Source organism: Vigna unguiculata, chromosome 8 (assembly GCF_037176805.1).
Source record: "Vigna unguiculata cultivar grain cowpea cultivar isolate G323 ecotype 2 chromosome 8, ASM3717680v1, whole genome shotgun sequence".
Classification (NCBI taxonomy): domain Eukaryota; kingdom Viridiplantae; phylum Streptophyta; class Magnoliopsida; order Fabales; family Fabaceae; genus Vigna; species Vigna unguiculata.
This window is the reverse complement of record NC_140799.1, coordinates 36,419,731-36,437,102: the sequence shown is the minus strand read 5'-3', so window position 1 is coordinate 36,437,102 and position 17,372 is coordinate 36,419,731. Positions and strand designations below refer to the sequence as shown.

The 17,372-nt window shown below is 29.2% G+C and overlaps 1 long non-coding RNA gene across 1 annotated transcript; it reads right to left on the bottom strand.

Annotated features, from left to right (window-relative positions):
- Positions 1–8,879: 8,879 nt before the first annotated feature.
- Positions 8,880–11,318, bottom strand: LOC114185943 (uncharacterized). The gene is made up of 3 exons (XR_003604949.2): positions 11,217–11,318; positions 11,035–11,105; positions 8,880–9,151 (listed from the first exon to the last, which is right to left on the bottom strand). It is a non-coding gene; the product is annotated as an uncharacterized LOC114185943 (long non-coding RNA).
- Between the last annotated feature and the right edge of the window lie 6,054 nt (positions 11,319–17,372).

Below are 17,372 nucleotides of genomic sequence, written 5' to 3'. Positions count from 1 at the left end.
TATATATAAACTATGGAAAATTCAAGAAACAAAAATGCATAAGTTTTGCCTAATTTAGAATGAATTGTTTGGAGCATAGTTATGCATACAATTTTATTTGATGGAAAATTGCATTTGGCTTGATGTTGTATGAGAAATGTTGTGGTTTTAAATAAATATCTTAATTAGTTATATTTATATAATTTAATAGCATAATGATAAATATTTAAATAATGTAAGTCGTGAAATTTTATTGTATAAATATTTAAAATTTAATTTATATTTAATTAATTATATTTTTTATCAGCTTAAAATTTAATTTTTATTTAATTAATTATATTTTTCCATGAGCTTAAAATTTACGCGAACTCTTCAATTAATACATGTAATGTCTTTAAATTTCTGTCATCGCATCACTTTACTGAATTTTGTTTGTATCACCATCACGATAAATTATATATATATATATATATATATATATATATATATATATATATATATATATATATATATATATATATATAAACATCAACTTATAATAATATACTAATATACTATTAATACTTCTAATGAACATTTTGAGTATAAATTAACTTATTTATAAACTAAAAATAATTTATATACGAGTTAATTTATGATATATTTTTTATGTAATAATGAATGTGAAAAATTATATTAATTTTAATTTATAAAAAATAGTTATATTGGGAAAAATTATATAATAATGCTATAAATAATTTATATATAAATTAATTTGTGATTTATAATTTTTAAAATTTTCATTTTATATGAAACTTTGTTTACGTAATATTTGATTTGATTCCGTCATTACTACCTCCTATTACCTATTGAACTGGTAAAGAGTGTTTGGGTTCTCATATTTACATAATAAGACCCCTTTAATATAATATCTAAAATTTTAGATAAACAAGAGTATCAGATTCCAAATTTGTTTTGTTTAAATATGTAGGCTATCACGTGTCTATCTCATGAAAATTTTGGCATGAGATAAAAGGATTAAGGGGTAAAGTTTAAGACTATTTCTGTCAGAAAAAATCAATGTTCATGGTGAATATATTTTCTATGTTTAATACAGATTAAAAATAAGGTTCTTCATGTTCAAATGTGTTCAGTTAATTTTTAATTTAGTTTTGGTTGTTTTAAATCATTCTGTCTTGTGAATTACATAGATACAAGTGAGTTATTTTGTTACGTTGAATTTTAAGATTATAATAATTAGTTTAAATTAAATAAACTGTTATTCTTTTGTTAATATTTTTGTTACATTTTGTTATGATAAAAATAAAAATTTATAAATTTGTAATATTGTTTATATTTTAAATGTTGAAGTTGAAATTGAATATTTTCATTATTATTTATTACTTCAAAATTTCTTCATATTTTATATAATAGTTAATTTTTTAAATAAAATTTAATGTTCTTTTAATTAATAATTCAAGTTGTTATCAATAATTTATGATATTAAATTTTTGTTTTTAAGATTTTATTTTGAGAGTTACCTTTCAAATTATAGAATCATTATATGTCACTCAATTTTATTATATGTCACCCAATTTTATGTCACATATTATAATCATCTTTTTAGTAAATTAGTTTCATCAAATTAATTTTTTCTTTGCCTAATGACAAATTTTTAGACTCAAGACTCTTATTTCTGGAAGACTAGTATATTAATGTACTCATAGTATATTAATGTACTCATGAGACTTTGCACCTATCATATTATCACATCATTAGTCTCCTCCAATATACTTGACCTCATCTTATATCAGGATTTTCCCTTAGAAATAGACAATCCTACATTTATAAAATATTTATTTTTTTCTTGATCTTCACACGTTATACATATAATTGTACATAAATTTTAAACATACAAAAAAATTCCGTACAATTTAATAATTTGTAAGTTTGTACAAAATTTATTTTTATCATTGTTTTTAACAAAGAACAAATAAATAACACTTTAGCAGTTCTTCCCTAAATAACTCATCAATCTAACATGTTTCAAATCATTATTTTAACTAAAAAAATCCTTAAACCACTTTGGTACTCGAAAATGCATAATTTCACTAAATTAAAAGTCTCACGTCACAGGGTATTAAATCCAAAATATCTCATCCTCAAAATATCTTACTAGCATCATTCACAACGCAATTTCAATTCAATACAAATGTTCAGTTATACCAATCAAACCAATTCAAACTAACCAATAACTTAAATAACAGGATATGACTTTAAAATCAATTATATGACTTTAAGATATGAAATAAATTTAGCTCTCTTACCTTGTAAAATATCACTATTCTTCCCCTTACACAGTGACTCCCCTTACAATAGTTCCTAATATTCACAACAAGGACTAAAATTAATAATTGAATAATGGTTTAAAGATCATGATTATGAAGATGTATCTAGAAAAGAGAAAAAAATCACATATAACTAGAGACAATTGCATACACTAGAAAGATTAGAGTTGCTCTATTGGAGGAGGAAAATTTTAAACTTACCCTAATATAAGATTGATTGACTTATGATACAATCTTGACACTAATTGCTTCTATGAATTTGGATCTTGAAGAGAAAAATGCAGGAGATCAGTTTATCAAGAAAGGAGAAGATTGAGAACTAAAAATGAGATGAAGTTCTATAAGATTTAGGTAACTTCTATTCTTTAAAAAAAAGCCTTTCTAAAACCTTTTAATTCTTTTTAATGTATATAATATGCTATTAATAAGGAAATCACAATATTAATATAATAATAAAATTCTACTTTGTTTAGAATTTTAATCAGATCCTCACACTATGTATATTTTTTTTATCATTAATAATATATAAACTTGTAAAATCAAGTTAATTTTCACATTTTTTAATTATAACTAAAAATATTATTCATTTATTAAATTTTATTTCAATATATTTTATCTATAATTTCCATAGATTAAAATTAATATTTTTTAAGTTGCTTAATTTAGATGATTAATTTAAGATAACCATACCATTTGTTAATAAACAATATAGTTCATTATTATCTCTCCAACTTAAATTTTCATTTAAAAAAAACATTTTTTAAATAAGAAATTCTTACTATGAGTTTCTCAATTAGCCTATGCTAATAACTTCTTTTGAGCTATTAAAAAAAACATGCCTTAAATTATAAATTCTTTGACATTGTACATTAACATTCAATTGGAATTTCAATAATTATGATATTCTGAACTGTTAATATACTTTTACTGAGAGAGTCAGGTAACCCTTCCTAGTTAAGGTTTGGAATGGGATGAAAAGTAAATGAAAGTAATGAATCCCATGGTAGTTAGAATTGTTATAATCGTTAGAATTGTACGATTCGTATCGCGATACGGTTCAAATTTCGTGACTTGAATTGGCTGAATTGTGTTGGAATCATATGATTCTTGATTCAGTTTTGTTTCACTCGATTCTGCCCACGCTTACACTTTTCCAAAATACACATCTCACGAAGTGACACACTGTCTACATGTTACTCACACCAGATACTCTTCACGCAGGATACAATACACATCGAAAATGAAAAAAATCCAACAAACTGAATAGTCACATTGGATGTATATTTGGTTATAAATTAAGAAGGGAAAGAAAAAAAGAAGAAGGTGGAGAAAAAGCATAAAGTGGAAGAGAAAAGAAGAAGCATAGAAAACCTGACTGCTCGTGAAGAACCATTTTCGTGAAGAAGAAAGCATTGTGAAAGCATCTGAAACAGGTTTGCTGAAGTGTTTTCTGCTCAAATGTTTTCTACCCGCCTCTAAAACGGCTTTTTGATATATTGCTTTTTGATGAAGCTTCTAATTTTTTAATTTTAATAATATTTAATTTACTGAAAAAGTAGATGTACATCACATCAACCTTTTATTTCACTTCTTCTGAATTCTTCACACGTGATCTTTCTTTACCTTTTTATTTTTTGTTTAAATTCCATCTTAGAGCAGAAAGCTTAGAACATATTCATGTGATCTTTCTTTACGTTTCTTTTTCAAATAAAATATACTTTTCTTTTTCAAATAAAATAAAGATTCAAATCGACTTTGAATTTGAACCCTTTAGTTGTCGCAGGACAAACCACACACTTGAGCAGTCTTCACTAGGCTATAACAATTGTGAAACCACCATCTCAATTCTTACTCCCTCTTGCATATAACCCTGACTGATTCACCATATTGGCGACACCAAGAGGTATACGACCCCAAGCAAAACTGACTTAGTCCAAGCATCACTTTTGGAATGAGGTTACTCGTGCTAACCACCTCAGCACCACCCATCATAGACACATTGTCAACAACCCAAAACTTTTCTTTTCATTTTCTCCATCATTGTGTTCTAACCTCATTGGTTGTCCTTCCATACAAGAATGATCTTTAAAGATGTGCTTCTCTTTCTAGTACGCAAAACCTTCCATCTTATATAAGGTCAAACCTATCTCTCGTGTGAGCCACCTTACTTAGAAAATACTTTCTACTCTTGCTTGATTAATCTTCCAAATTTTGCCTCAACTTAACCTCCCATCAGAGGGTTTGCCATCCTTATAAACCTCATGGTCTTTAGCCTTATTAGCTTTAACCTCAAACTTTCAACAACTTTCCACCTTAGAACTCAAACATTACTGAGATATACAACCAAATTGATTTCCTCAAGCGTTGTTACACTTGCATGCACTGATATTTTCCATTGTTTTAACCTTCAAATTTCACTCCTTTTGGAAAACTTGTAGTATCAAATTCCAAGAACTTGTCCTTGCAGCTTCCTCTCACCAAACGTTGTTTTATGAACTCTTGCCTATTCTCCCAGTCTACTAACCCAAAACTTATCTTCCCTCGCTCAACGATATACATCATATAACAACTTCCTATCTTTGAGGCAAGAAGTTGTCTCAGAGACGTCATCCAACACTTGTAAAGGTAAGCAGGCCAAGTTGGCCTTGAATTTGCATTCCTTTACCACCATAGACACCAAACACAAACCAAAGAGGCGCAAACAAGACTACTAGAACATACAAAACAAAACTCCATCATCTACCGACAACCAAATCTTTTGTTTGACACTTTTCTATCCCTAAACCATTCGAATTAAGAAATGAAAACAACCTTTGATCTAGTCATAAGTGTGCACCCTCATTATTTTATCAACACGTTTTATGTTCTTAAAACTCTTGGTTCCACAAACAAACTTGACTAAACTTGAATACTTAAGCCCACAAGACATGACAAACCCACAACCCTCAGGTCATTCCAAGGATGACCTGCTCTGATACCATAAATGTAACGTCCCAATTTAGTAGAATAATTCTAATAAATAAAATTTTGCAGGGTTATAGTATAAAATGGAGCACCAACAGGAAACATATAAGAATAACCTTCTAAAGTTATCCATAATATTATTAGAGGAAGAGTACTAAGACACAAAACATTGACCATAAGCTTAACTTGAGAGTGCTCACAGAGCAAGGAGTTGCAAAAAGAAAAAAACGATATGACAAAAGTTGCTCAAAAGAGCATCAGCTACCATGCCCAAAACAAGATAACAACATCATTATCACCTGAATGATCCACAGGAATCTCCACGTCTGCTCACACCAAGGATTTGGTGATCATCGCAAAAAGAAATACCACACAAGAAAACAAACACAAGCAAAAGGGTAAGCTAGAGATAAAATATTTAACATGTTATTGAGCAAACATATTATAAAACATGTTATAGACAAGCAAAGCAGTAAGTACCCGAAACATGTGAAAGCAAACAATTGAAGGACTCTCTAACTAAATATCCGGATCATACTCTTGATATAGAATTCTAAGGGAAGTATGCACCTGTGCTGATTTCTAAACTCTGCAGACTCTAGACGCAAGGGGTTATCACCCAACCACACACATGGTTAATCCTCTAATGTCTTGGGCCTAATATGTCCCAATGCTAGGACCTCCTGCCACTCTCACCACATAAATTATTCTACTCTATGTGAGCGTGAATAATTATTAGAGTTCAGAATACCTTCCTTTATCTAGACATCTCCTATATCAAGGTATACACTAACCACCATCACCAAGAGTTTCCCTTGAAACTCTTTTACCAACAAAATCCACATGCCATATCAAGCATTCAATTCTCATGCCAAACCACCACCAACCATACAATCATGTTTTCCATTTCAAACACAACATAACAAGATCACATTTAATCTCATGCTTTATAAATGCATACCAATGTCCAACCCAACCAAGTCATGGATCATTACATAACAACACATTATGCAAACAATTTAGGATTTTTGAAATAAAATTGCAACTTGTGTAAAGCTCCAAAAATTTTGTATTTATATTCAAATTAAATATGATTGAATCAAGAATCAAATGCAACAAGAACCAACTTAATTGAATAACTATAGAGAAAGTTATGCACTAAACAAACAACAAAGGTCAATTCTGTCAACAACCAAACTACAGGGACCTTGCGATAAAAACAACTCTCACTACAGAGCTCGATTCAAGATCCGACCGGTCAAAGTCAAGAACTGGGTGTTAAGGATCAACTGTTAAAATTTCAGCTCGATCCAACAGTTAACGAAGTAGAAACCCTCTTTTTACGAAAAGTGTGCAGTGTAGGAAAATGGGTAGCACCACATCATATGCTTCTTGGTTGTGAGATTTTGACTTGTTCCACTGCACAATTTGGTATCTTGCACTTTTATCTTCTCAAAATCATTTCAAAGTGGTTTATAGATGATACCAAACTGAACAATTGCAACAATCAATATCTCTCATTCCCATTGCAATCCAAACTACATAAAATTCTCTAACCCATAGATACCCAAATATGAAATTTATCTCAATTCCATGCAATCATCAATCAAACTTACTCAACACATTCCAGAACGAAAATAAGTACGCACTATTTCAAAGAAAAAGAAGAAGTTCTAGCTTTCCTTACCTGGAAAAAGAAGAGTGCAGCATAAGAGAGCTCTGACAAGGCTCACTACAGCACAACGATAGTGTAATAAGTTGAAAAAGAAGGACGTACAAGTATGAAACTGAGACCTTGACAAAGACTTTGTGAGACCAAAACTTAGGAACAAAGAAAAGCAAAAAGAAAACGGGGTTTTAATGTAACTTACATGGAGATATGAGCTCAAACAGTTCCGAACACAGACGGTTCACTAGCTCAAGGTGCAAAGGTTGGTGCCTTAGCAGAGCTCTTGCAACACTAAAGGGAGGGGGAGAGACTGTTTTATGTAAAAAGTGGCAGAATGAAGAATGAGTGACTGTGAGGAGGTCTTGGGGGGTCTAAAGTGGGTTGAACATGAGCCCTTGAAAAGGCTAGGTCCCAACCTTTATGGAACATAATGTAAAAATAAAAGAGGTCTCACATATATCAAAATATAAATTTTTAAAAATGAATATTTTAAAAATAATTAATATTTTATATTTATAAACCTAAATAAAAAATAAAAATATATGAATTTAAATTTTAAATAATTTTTTAATATTTATTATTTTTTTCATTAGTCACTTGATTTTTAGAAAGAAAAGTACTAAAATAAAAGTCACTAATAATTATTATCCAAAAAAGATATAAAAAAGAATTATAAGTGGATAGTGGATATTTGTTGATCATCATATAGTAAGATGTCATAATACTTGTGCGTGCCTCGTTAATAAACGCGTAATCAGTGGCGGAAGAACGTTGTGATAGAGGGGAGCCACGGCTCCCCCAACCATTTTTTTTATTTTATTTTTTATTTATTTAAAAAATAATATTTATATATTATTATTTTATTTATATTAATTGATTTTTATTTTATTTTATTTTTTATATATTTAAAAAAATATATTTATATATTATTACTTTATTTATGTATTATTATTTTATTTATATATTATTATCTTATTTATATTAATTTAGTTTGGATTTTTTTTAAGTTTAAAAATTATGTTTTTTTCTATTATATTTTCTTATACTTCTTTATTTAGTTTTTCTATTTCGTACCTCCATCTCTTTCTCTCGTTCTATTTTCATCTCAATTTTTACCGTCAATTCTTATTATTTTCAAAATCAAATTGCACTATGACAAAATTAAAGAGTTAATGAACATTTTGGACCGAACAATTTCTTCTTTTGAGTAAATTCATTTTTTCCCTTTTTTTTGAAGCAATTTGTTTCCCTCTTGTATGTGGCTTTTCTATGCTCTAGGCATATCTTTATCTGTTAGAGATCAACAAATCATGCTTTAATTGTTGATCAAACTCTTCTTTGTGTAGATGGAGCTATTTTAGGCTTTGAAGTTGTGTAAGAAAACAACAAGATTATGAATTTACTCTAAGGTAAGGGAAGCTAATCATTTAGAAGTTATTAGTTTTCTTAAAATATTAAGTCTTGCTTTTAAGATTTAATTTGGGGTATTCATAATTTTATTTTTTTGTAAATAGGTGAGAGGTGACAAATTTATATTAGAAAAATTATGATAAAGAGTATATTAATTCATTCTTGTTTCAAGAGGAAGACTTATGATGAAGATGAAAGAAATGTATCTAGAAAATCATTCGTTGTCTAGTAAAAATGATCATCCAAGAATATTTTAGTACACATGGTTTAACTTATTTTCTTCATGGTTAGAGTATTCGCCATTAAACGATGTTGTATATTGCTTACCGTGCTATCTTTTTAGTAAAAAACCAAGCGGACGACCTAACTCATATGTTTTCATTGTTACAGGTAATTGAGTTTATTTTTATTGAGTTCTAATTAGAAATTTGAATTAAAGAAATTAATTTTTTTAATTAAAAATAATAATTTATGTGACATCCCATTTTAAATAGAGTAGTCTACTAAAAATTAAGCATCACATAATTATAATGTAAAAGAGCACATATCATGAAGTATACATGTACTGACTATTACAGTTATCCATAGTATACTTGGAATAAAAGCTTAGGCACACCACAATTGCCATAAAAAGGACACAAGGGTACTATTGTTTTACAAAAGATTGCTCATAGAGCAAGGAATCTAAATAAACAAGAGTTCTTCAAAAAGTGGCTCAACAGTGAGCCATAACCCAGACTAAGGGGACCACTCTACACAGCAACATCTTCACCATCCTGAGTTCTACCAAGGGTTTCCACATCTGCTTACACCAATAAATTGGTGATCATTGCAAAAGAGAAAGCAAAGCAAGGAACAGACAAAAGTGAAAGGGTAAGCTAGAGTAAAATATTTTAACATGTTATCAAGCAACCAAATGATAAAACAGGTTATAATCAAACAAAGCAGTAGGCACCCAAATCATGTGAAAGCAAACAATTGCAAGACTCTATGACTTAATATCCGGATCATACTCTTGATATAGAATTATAAAGGAAGTATGCACCTGTGTTGGTTTCTAAACTCTGCAGAGTTTAGACACAAGGGATTATCACCCAACCACACACAGGGTTAATCCTCTAATGTCTTAGGCCCAATATGTCCCAAGACTAGGACCTCTTGCCACTCTCACCACATAAATCATTATGCTCTATGTGAGCGTGAACGATTATTAGAGTTCAAGATACCTTCCTTTATCTAGACATCTCCTATATCAAGGTATACACTAACTACCATTACCAAGAGTTTCTCTTGAAACTCTTTTACCAACAAATTTCCACATGCCATCTCAAGAATTCAATTTTCATGCCATTCCACCACCAACCACAAAACAAGTCATGCTTTCCATACCAACATTTTCATTATCAATCTCATTAAAGCATACAAACAGGCATGATCATCTATATTGAGTAAGGGAAAATTAAAGAAAACCCTCATGAAACAAACAACAGTCAACACAGCGTCTCCTACCTGAGTTTCATAGGAATGACTTAAAAAAACATGTATTATCATTGAAAATCTGACATTTGTTTTAAACTTACAAATATATAAATAGTTTTAATAATATTTGACAGTAGCATATAAAATTAAAACCCATTGTTAAACTTGCATGTGGAAGACTTTGAACAAATTATGTTAAATTGGTAATTGGTAATTAATGCATTTAAAAATAAACATTTTTCTTTTATAATAATGAGAATAAAAATTATTGTCATTTATTCTTATACAAGGATCAAAGATATTGGTATTCTAAAATGTAACAAAATGATTAAAATTTTATCAGAAAACTAAAAGAATATTTATTATTTATTATATATATATATATATATATATATATATATATATATATATATTGACCTTTACTAGGAGAGGAAAGACATTACTAATTATGAGATGAAGGAAAAAGTAACAGGTCTGAAAATCAATACATGTATGGATTTATGATAACACTTGCAACAAAATAATGTCTTTTACAACAGTGTATTATGTTCTCATCAAACTAGTTTACTCTGGTGAAAATAGTTACGTATATAATAATTTAAAATTTTTTTTAACCAAAATATAATTTACCCAGAAGGGAATACTCCTCACATTTATACTTTTATCTAGATTTTTAATTTTTACAAAACATAAAATGTACTCGATGCAATATGAAAATTGTCAAGGGACATGCCATTTTTAATGTAAGCATCAACACCTTAAATTATTTTCTACAAATCTTGCACAGGGGAAATTTTCAATAAAGAATAATTTAAACAAGATATCAATCCACAAATGTTTTAAAAAAAACAATTTTACTTAGTTCATACTTCAACATAAACCCAAGTCTTCAGAGATTGAGACCAAAGGCAAACTATTTTCATGAATAAAATCTCAACAAATAAATAAAAGTATCTAATGTCAATGATTCAATGCGGGCAACAATCAACATCTAAAATTTCAACCAAGGAAACTATGTACAGAAAACAACATACCCTTAAAAGGATAAATATTAAATACAGTCAGATACTATACCAATAAAAGTACAAAAATGATGCACCTTGTCTAGCAACAGTTAAATTACAAGGTGCTTTCTGTCACATAAATCTTATGCCTATATAGAAAGCATAATAACTTTAAAAAAATATAAACTCTAACTTCCCTTACCTCGAATGGAACTAAATGTTCTTAAAGGACTCTTGGTGGAAGAGAACCAGGACCAAGAACAGCTTAATAAGCTGAAAACAAACGCACGAGCACGAAAAAGAACTTAGATTTGATAGAGATTAAGGTAGGACCAGAACTTAGGAGCTGAAAACAAAAGAAAGCAAGGGAAGGAATCAACTTACGTGGTAGAAAGATGTTTCAGCTATGGAAATCAAGAAACTTGTTCAAGCCCTAGCAGAGCTTTCTGCTTCAGCACCAGAGACATAAAGAAGACTATTTTCTGTAAAAGTGGCAGAATGAAGGGTAAGTGACTGTGAGGGGGGTCTTGGGGGTCCAAAATGGGCTGAACTTGGACCCTTAAATGGCTAGGCCCAACCCCTCTTTAGGACAGAGTTTAAAATAGAGAAAGGGGTCTCACAATTTATATATAACAAATATAATTTGGCCTCCTAAGATTTTTGGTCAAGTTCCGCCACTGCGCGTAATTGAAAATCAATCCTCATTTCTTATAATATCCCTTAACAATATTCATTTAGTATTTGTTTACGGATTTAATTCGTGAGTGTGAATTATTTTCGCCATTTTCACTTGTATCCCTCTTCGATGATCTTTTATTTGGGAATTCTTTTGATTATCTTCTATTTTAAGTTCCTTTTCCTTTGAGTTATTTTTCACCTTAAGCACCTTCTAAATATTAATTTATAATACATTTCGCATAATTTTACATGGAACACTCTGTAAACATTATTAACATCAATTTAACGTAATAAACTAAATTAATTCTATAATCAAATCAATTTTAATAATTATTTTTTATAATGTAAGAGAAAATGATCCGAGTGAAAAAAAAAATAATGTTAATATAAAAGTGTAAAATCCTGCTCCAATTAATTCTTTGGTTATGGTTGGTAAATTAATTATTCCTTAACAATTATTTATCTCAGAGTCACTAATGAGGCTCACGTGCATAGTGTTATAAAAATACATCAACCAACGCCATCAACTCTTTGCAGGAAGTCTAAAATCTCTTATTGGTAAATAAATAATCCCAATGCCAAGTAAGTGTTGTACGCAATTCTTATTATATTATGTATCAGTTTTACTTTTTTAGCCTTAAAATACTTTAGGTTAAGAAAGGGGTGAATTAAATTTTCATTAAAAAGTATTTAATTGGAAAAAGGACTAAGCAGAGAAAAACTTATCATAAAATTCAAATTTTCATATAGACCTATTCCTTAATTTGAAACTTAAATAAATGTAAGGAGAAAAAAAAAATCCAAGAGTCATTTACAATTTTTAGATACAAAACTTACTTAAATAACTTACATGTACATGATTTAACCACTTACATCTATGAACAAATATTATCATCTGTATAACATTTCTCGAGTTAAGAGAATGTACTCTCCAAAATATTAGATATTATTATAAGTTTTTTAATATATATTATGCGGACATCTCAATTTTATTCATTATTTGTTATAAAATAAAAAATAATAAACAATAATAAATTGCCTAATGACCATATCACTCATAGGGAAGATATCCTTAGAATATCTGCAGTACATTATTTAAATGGTTGACTTTTAAAGTGATTTGAAATAAAACTTTAATAGTGATATTTATAATTAAAATCAATTAAATTAATTAATTTTATAAATTTGAATTAATTATTTATTTTTATATGAAAAATAAAAAATAATTATTTATAATGTTTTATTTTTAAAATGATTTGAAATAAAAACTTTGATCGTGATATTTATAATTAAAACCAATTAAATTAATTCATTTTATAAATTTGAATAAACTATTTAATTTTATATGGAAAATAAAAAATAATTGTTTTAAGGCGATATGAGTTATGAAGATTAAAGATGACAATGAGAATGCATTATGTGAACTGGTTGCAAGACTGCAATAAAAAATAAAGGGAGGCCGAATATTTTAATGGAAGAGTTGTCTAAAAAACACAAATATATGGATTCACACGAGATTTAGACAATAACTTCATATGTATCATCATACAAACTTGACATGTAATTTAAAAAATATTAAAAAAATTGAGAAGCTTTCATCTCGGACGAAGGGGTGAGGATGGATACAATTACAGTGGCAAGCAAGTGAATGATGTTGGTTCATTTGTAAGTCATAAAACATGGATTGGAAAGTGATGTTTTTGTTTGCAATGATGCACAAAGGGTTTTTGATGGCATGAAGGTGAGAGATGTGGTCTCTTGGAATTCTATAATAACTGCATATGAGCAGAATGATGATCCAGATACTGCACTTGGTTTCTTTAGAAGGATGACAACAATTGATGCTTACAACATGATGGTAGAATGTAGAACAATAATCCCCAACCAAGGGACATGGGTGAGCATTCTCTCACCATATTCCCAAATTGGAGTTTTTTAACAAAAAATCTATTAGGAATTCAAGTGCAAATCCAAGTCTCACGTTGATTAGAGATATGAAAGTAGAGAAACGCATTGTCTTAAAGTTTTAGGTTGAGAATGATGCTAATATCTATGTGATTGGACTTAAGTTTCATTGATATTTGTTTTCTTCGGTGAAAATCCCTCTTTAAATCTAAATCTAATAGAATGATGGAGGCTAATCAAGGAACTTCATCTATTTGGATGTCTTTGTGGCCACCTGCCTGATTGACATGTATGGGGAATGTGGGAGGTTAGAGGATGCAATGTCTCTATTCTATGAAATTCCTCGGGAAACTTCAGTCCCTTGGAATGCAATAATATCTTCTCTCGGGATTCATGAGCATGGAGAAGAAGCCTTGAAACTTTTCAAGGATATGCAAGCTGAAGTGGTAAAGGCTGACCATATTACCTTTGTATCATTGTTGTCGACTTGTAGCCATTCAGGTTTAGTTGACGAGGGTCAATGGTGTTTTGATTTGATGCAGAAAGATTGTAGGGTCAAGCCTAATTTGAAACATTGTGGCTGCATGGTGGATTTGTTTGGCAGAGTTGGGTATTTGGAGAAGGCATATAATTTAGTAAACAATATGCCCATACAAGCATATGCATCCATTTGGGGTACTCTCCTTGCTCTGCTTTTAGAATAAATGGGATTTTTTTGTAATTGGGGTCCATTGTAACTCGAATTTGTAAAAAATCGTCCCTCAATTTTTTTTTGTGCGAAACATGGTCAAATTGTCATGGTAAATGACGACATTAAAAGTGAAGTTGTCCTCCCCCAAACTGGTTTCATTTTTTTTTTTGAAAAAGCGATGTTGTCAGGGTGAAGACCGTTTTTTTTATATCTTAAATTGAAGTCGTTAGATCGCAGGACGATTTCACTTTTAAATTTTTTTCTTAACTTAACAGTTTTTTTTTTAGAATTTAAACGATGAAATGTTCTCAATCTTAGTGCTTATGGCTCTATTCACAACCTTCATCACAACACCAATAGTGATGGCAATCTATAAACCACCACGAGGAAACTCAACGAAAACACGGCGGAAGCTGAGTAACAGTTCTTGGGGGTCTAGGAAAGAAATGGTTGAGAAGTTCAGAGTCTTGACCTGTCTCCATGGGCCAAGCAATATCCCTTCTATCATAAATTTGATAGAATCAACTCAAAGCACAAAAAAGTCTTTAATAAAGTTGTTCATGATGCATCTTGTCGAGCTTATAGAGCCGCTCATCCTCTATCATCATGGTTCATCGTGTTCGTAGGAATGGTTTCCCTTTCTTCAGCAATCGTAATATTAAAAAATAACCTAAAAGTGAAACCAGTTTTTTGCCTAACGACTTCAATCTCAAATATTAAAAAATCGGTTTGGGAAAGACAATTTCACCTTTAATTTCGTCTTCTCCTACGACGATTTGACCTTATCAACGGTTGATGGTCAAAAGGACCCAGAAATAAAAAAAAAAAGTCAATAAATGGAAATGCAGAATAGGTACATTTGCTTTAAATTCAGACAACGTTGGCTATTATGTTTTGCTGTCAAATGTCTATGCAAATGTTGGAAAATGGGAAGGATGTCCTACAAGATGTTGAGGAGGATGAGAAAGAGCAGATTTTGACAAGTCATAGTGAGGGATTCTAACCGTTTTCATCACTTTAAGGATGAGCTTTGTTCATGTGGTGATTACTGGTGACCAGCATCTACTTGATCAAATCTTGTTGACCAACATCTACTTGATTGAATCTCGCTGACCACCATCTACTCAATCGAATCTTGATGCACTGCATGGCTAACCAGTTGATGCATATGGAGAAGTCCTCAACGGTGAGATGGTGTTTGTTTGTTTTGTGTTAACTGCAAATGAAGTTTGAACAAGAATGAAGTGGTTATCTAATATGCTCGATGTGCTTTTGCAGTGAAGAGATCTCAGCCATGTGACTGATAAGCTCTGGGATAACTTTTTGAAAAACATTTTGGCACAAATTCCACTAACGAAGTGATTAGGAGGATGAAAGAAAATATAAATTGTCATTTAAATAGATGCAACTGTATGAGGTAACTCTTATATTTGCTTTGCTGTTGTGTCATTTAAGTCTCAGCTAAATGAAAGAGAAGTACCATACATAACTTCTGTTTATTTCACTATGCTTCAACAAAAAACCTTAATTATAGAAGAAACAAGACTAGGTTGGTTGATGGTTTTGATATTGCAAAGAGAGAAACTCTGCAATTCCTTGAAAAGTTTAAGACTCCTGTTGTGATGAGTGGTGAGTCGGATAAAGTGATTCTCAAGATGGTAGTTAAAACAATCAGAAGGACAAAGGTAAAACTTGTTTATTTTGGAAAATTATATTTTTACAAAGTTTTATTAACAAATTTTTAAAAAAGTATGTATGGTAATATTTTAATAGATGAAATAAATGTTTGATACGACTTGAAAAGAGAAAAAAATATTTAATGTGTCTTAAAAAATAAATTTTGTCAAACTTTATTAAAAAAAAATTGTCAAAGAATCATAGTTTTTTTATTTTATCTCTTTTTAGCTTAAATTTGACCATACATTGTTACTGAATGGGGAATAACTTTGTCAACATAGTTTATTATGCTATCATACTTGTACCTTTTAAGTGTCATGAATGATTAACGGCAGAAATATTGATTAAACTAATGTATCAATATTAAATGTATATCCTTAACTAATATATGACATGAGTATCTAATTATTTGTTTGCTATTTACTATTGAGATGAGAACAAGTATTCTGATATTCAACATGTTATTTGTTAATAATTATTAATAAAATTTATTTGATTATTTTTTTAAAATTAAGTAAAATAAAATTTCAGTGAAATAAATGTTAATAGTTAAAGAATATTTTAAACTTAACTATATATATATATATATATATATATATATATATATATTTTATTTAGACATGAAATTGAAGTTAATTTTAAAAGTATTAATATTTTAAATTTTTTATTTTGGTACAACTTATTTGAATTTATTTTTCAGAAAGACTAAAATTATTTGCAATAGTATTTTAAATAGTGATTTGATTTGTATTGTATTTTAAAAATATTTTTTAACCTAAGTTTATATTTTCAAAATTTACTTTTAATTAATTTTATACAAAATTTTTGAAAAATTAATATTTGTGGGTGTTAAAAGACACTATTCGTCTCCAATTTTGTAGTCTTATTGCATTGCACCCAAAGAAATAAATTCTAAAGTACAAAAGGGCATTGGATTTCAATTTTCGTATCAACCTTACCTAATTTGTAGATCAAAATTTCAAAAGGAACAATGTGGTAAATGAAATGTTGAATAATTAAAATAAATTTGTAAACCTTTTTGGGAACATAGGAGTATATATAATAAGAGCAATTACTTTTAGCTTAAGGTCATGTAGGAGTTGAGCAACCGTATACTTGTTTAGAAGATAGGTATTGGGGTATATTTTCTGACCTACTTTCAATTCTTTTGCTAAATCCTGATAAAAAGTGACACCAAACTTCGTGTTTTGGCTTAAACCATTTTTAGCATGAGCAAACATATTTCCCACCAACTTTGACTTCAACCATTGTCCTGCATTGTTAAATTTAAAGTCTATCACATAACTTCTAACAAAAAACATTTGAAAAATTTTTAATTGGCATTTGACAACTTGTATAAAGATAAAATAATATTAATAAAAATTAATTTTTATATTTGTAAAAAATAGAAAAGTAAATAGTAATATAAAATAATATCAAATGATAGTAAAAAAAGAGTGATGTCAAAAAATGATGTCTTGATTGATTCCTATTGCTCAAACTTTGTTTTTCATAAAATTAATTTGACTGTAAATGATAGAAAGAACTTCATTTTTTTTCTTTAGGTGAAAAAAACAATCGAATAAAAG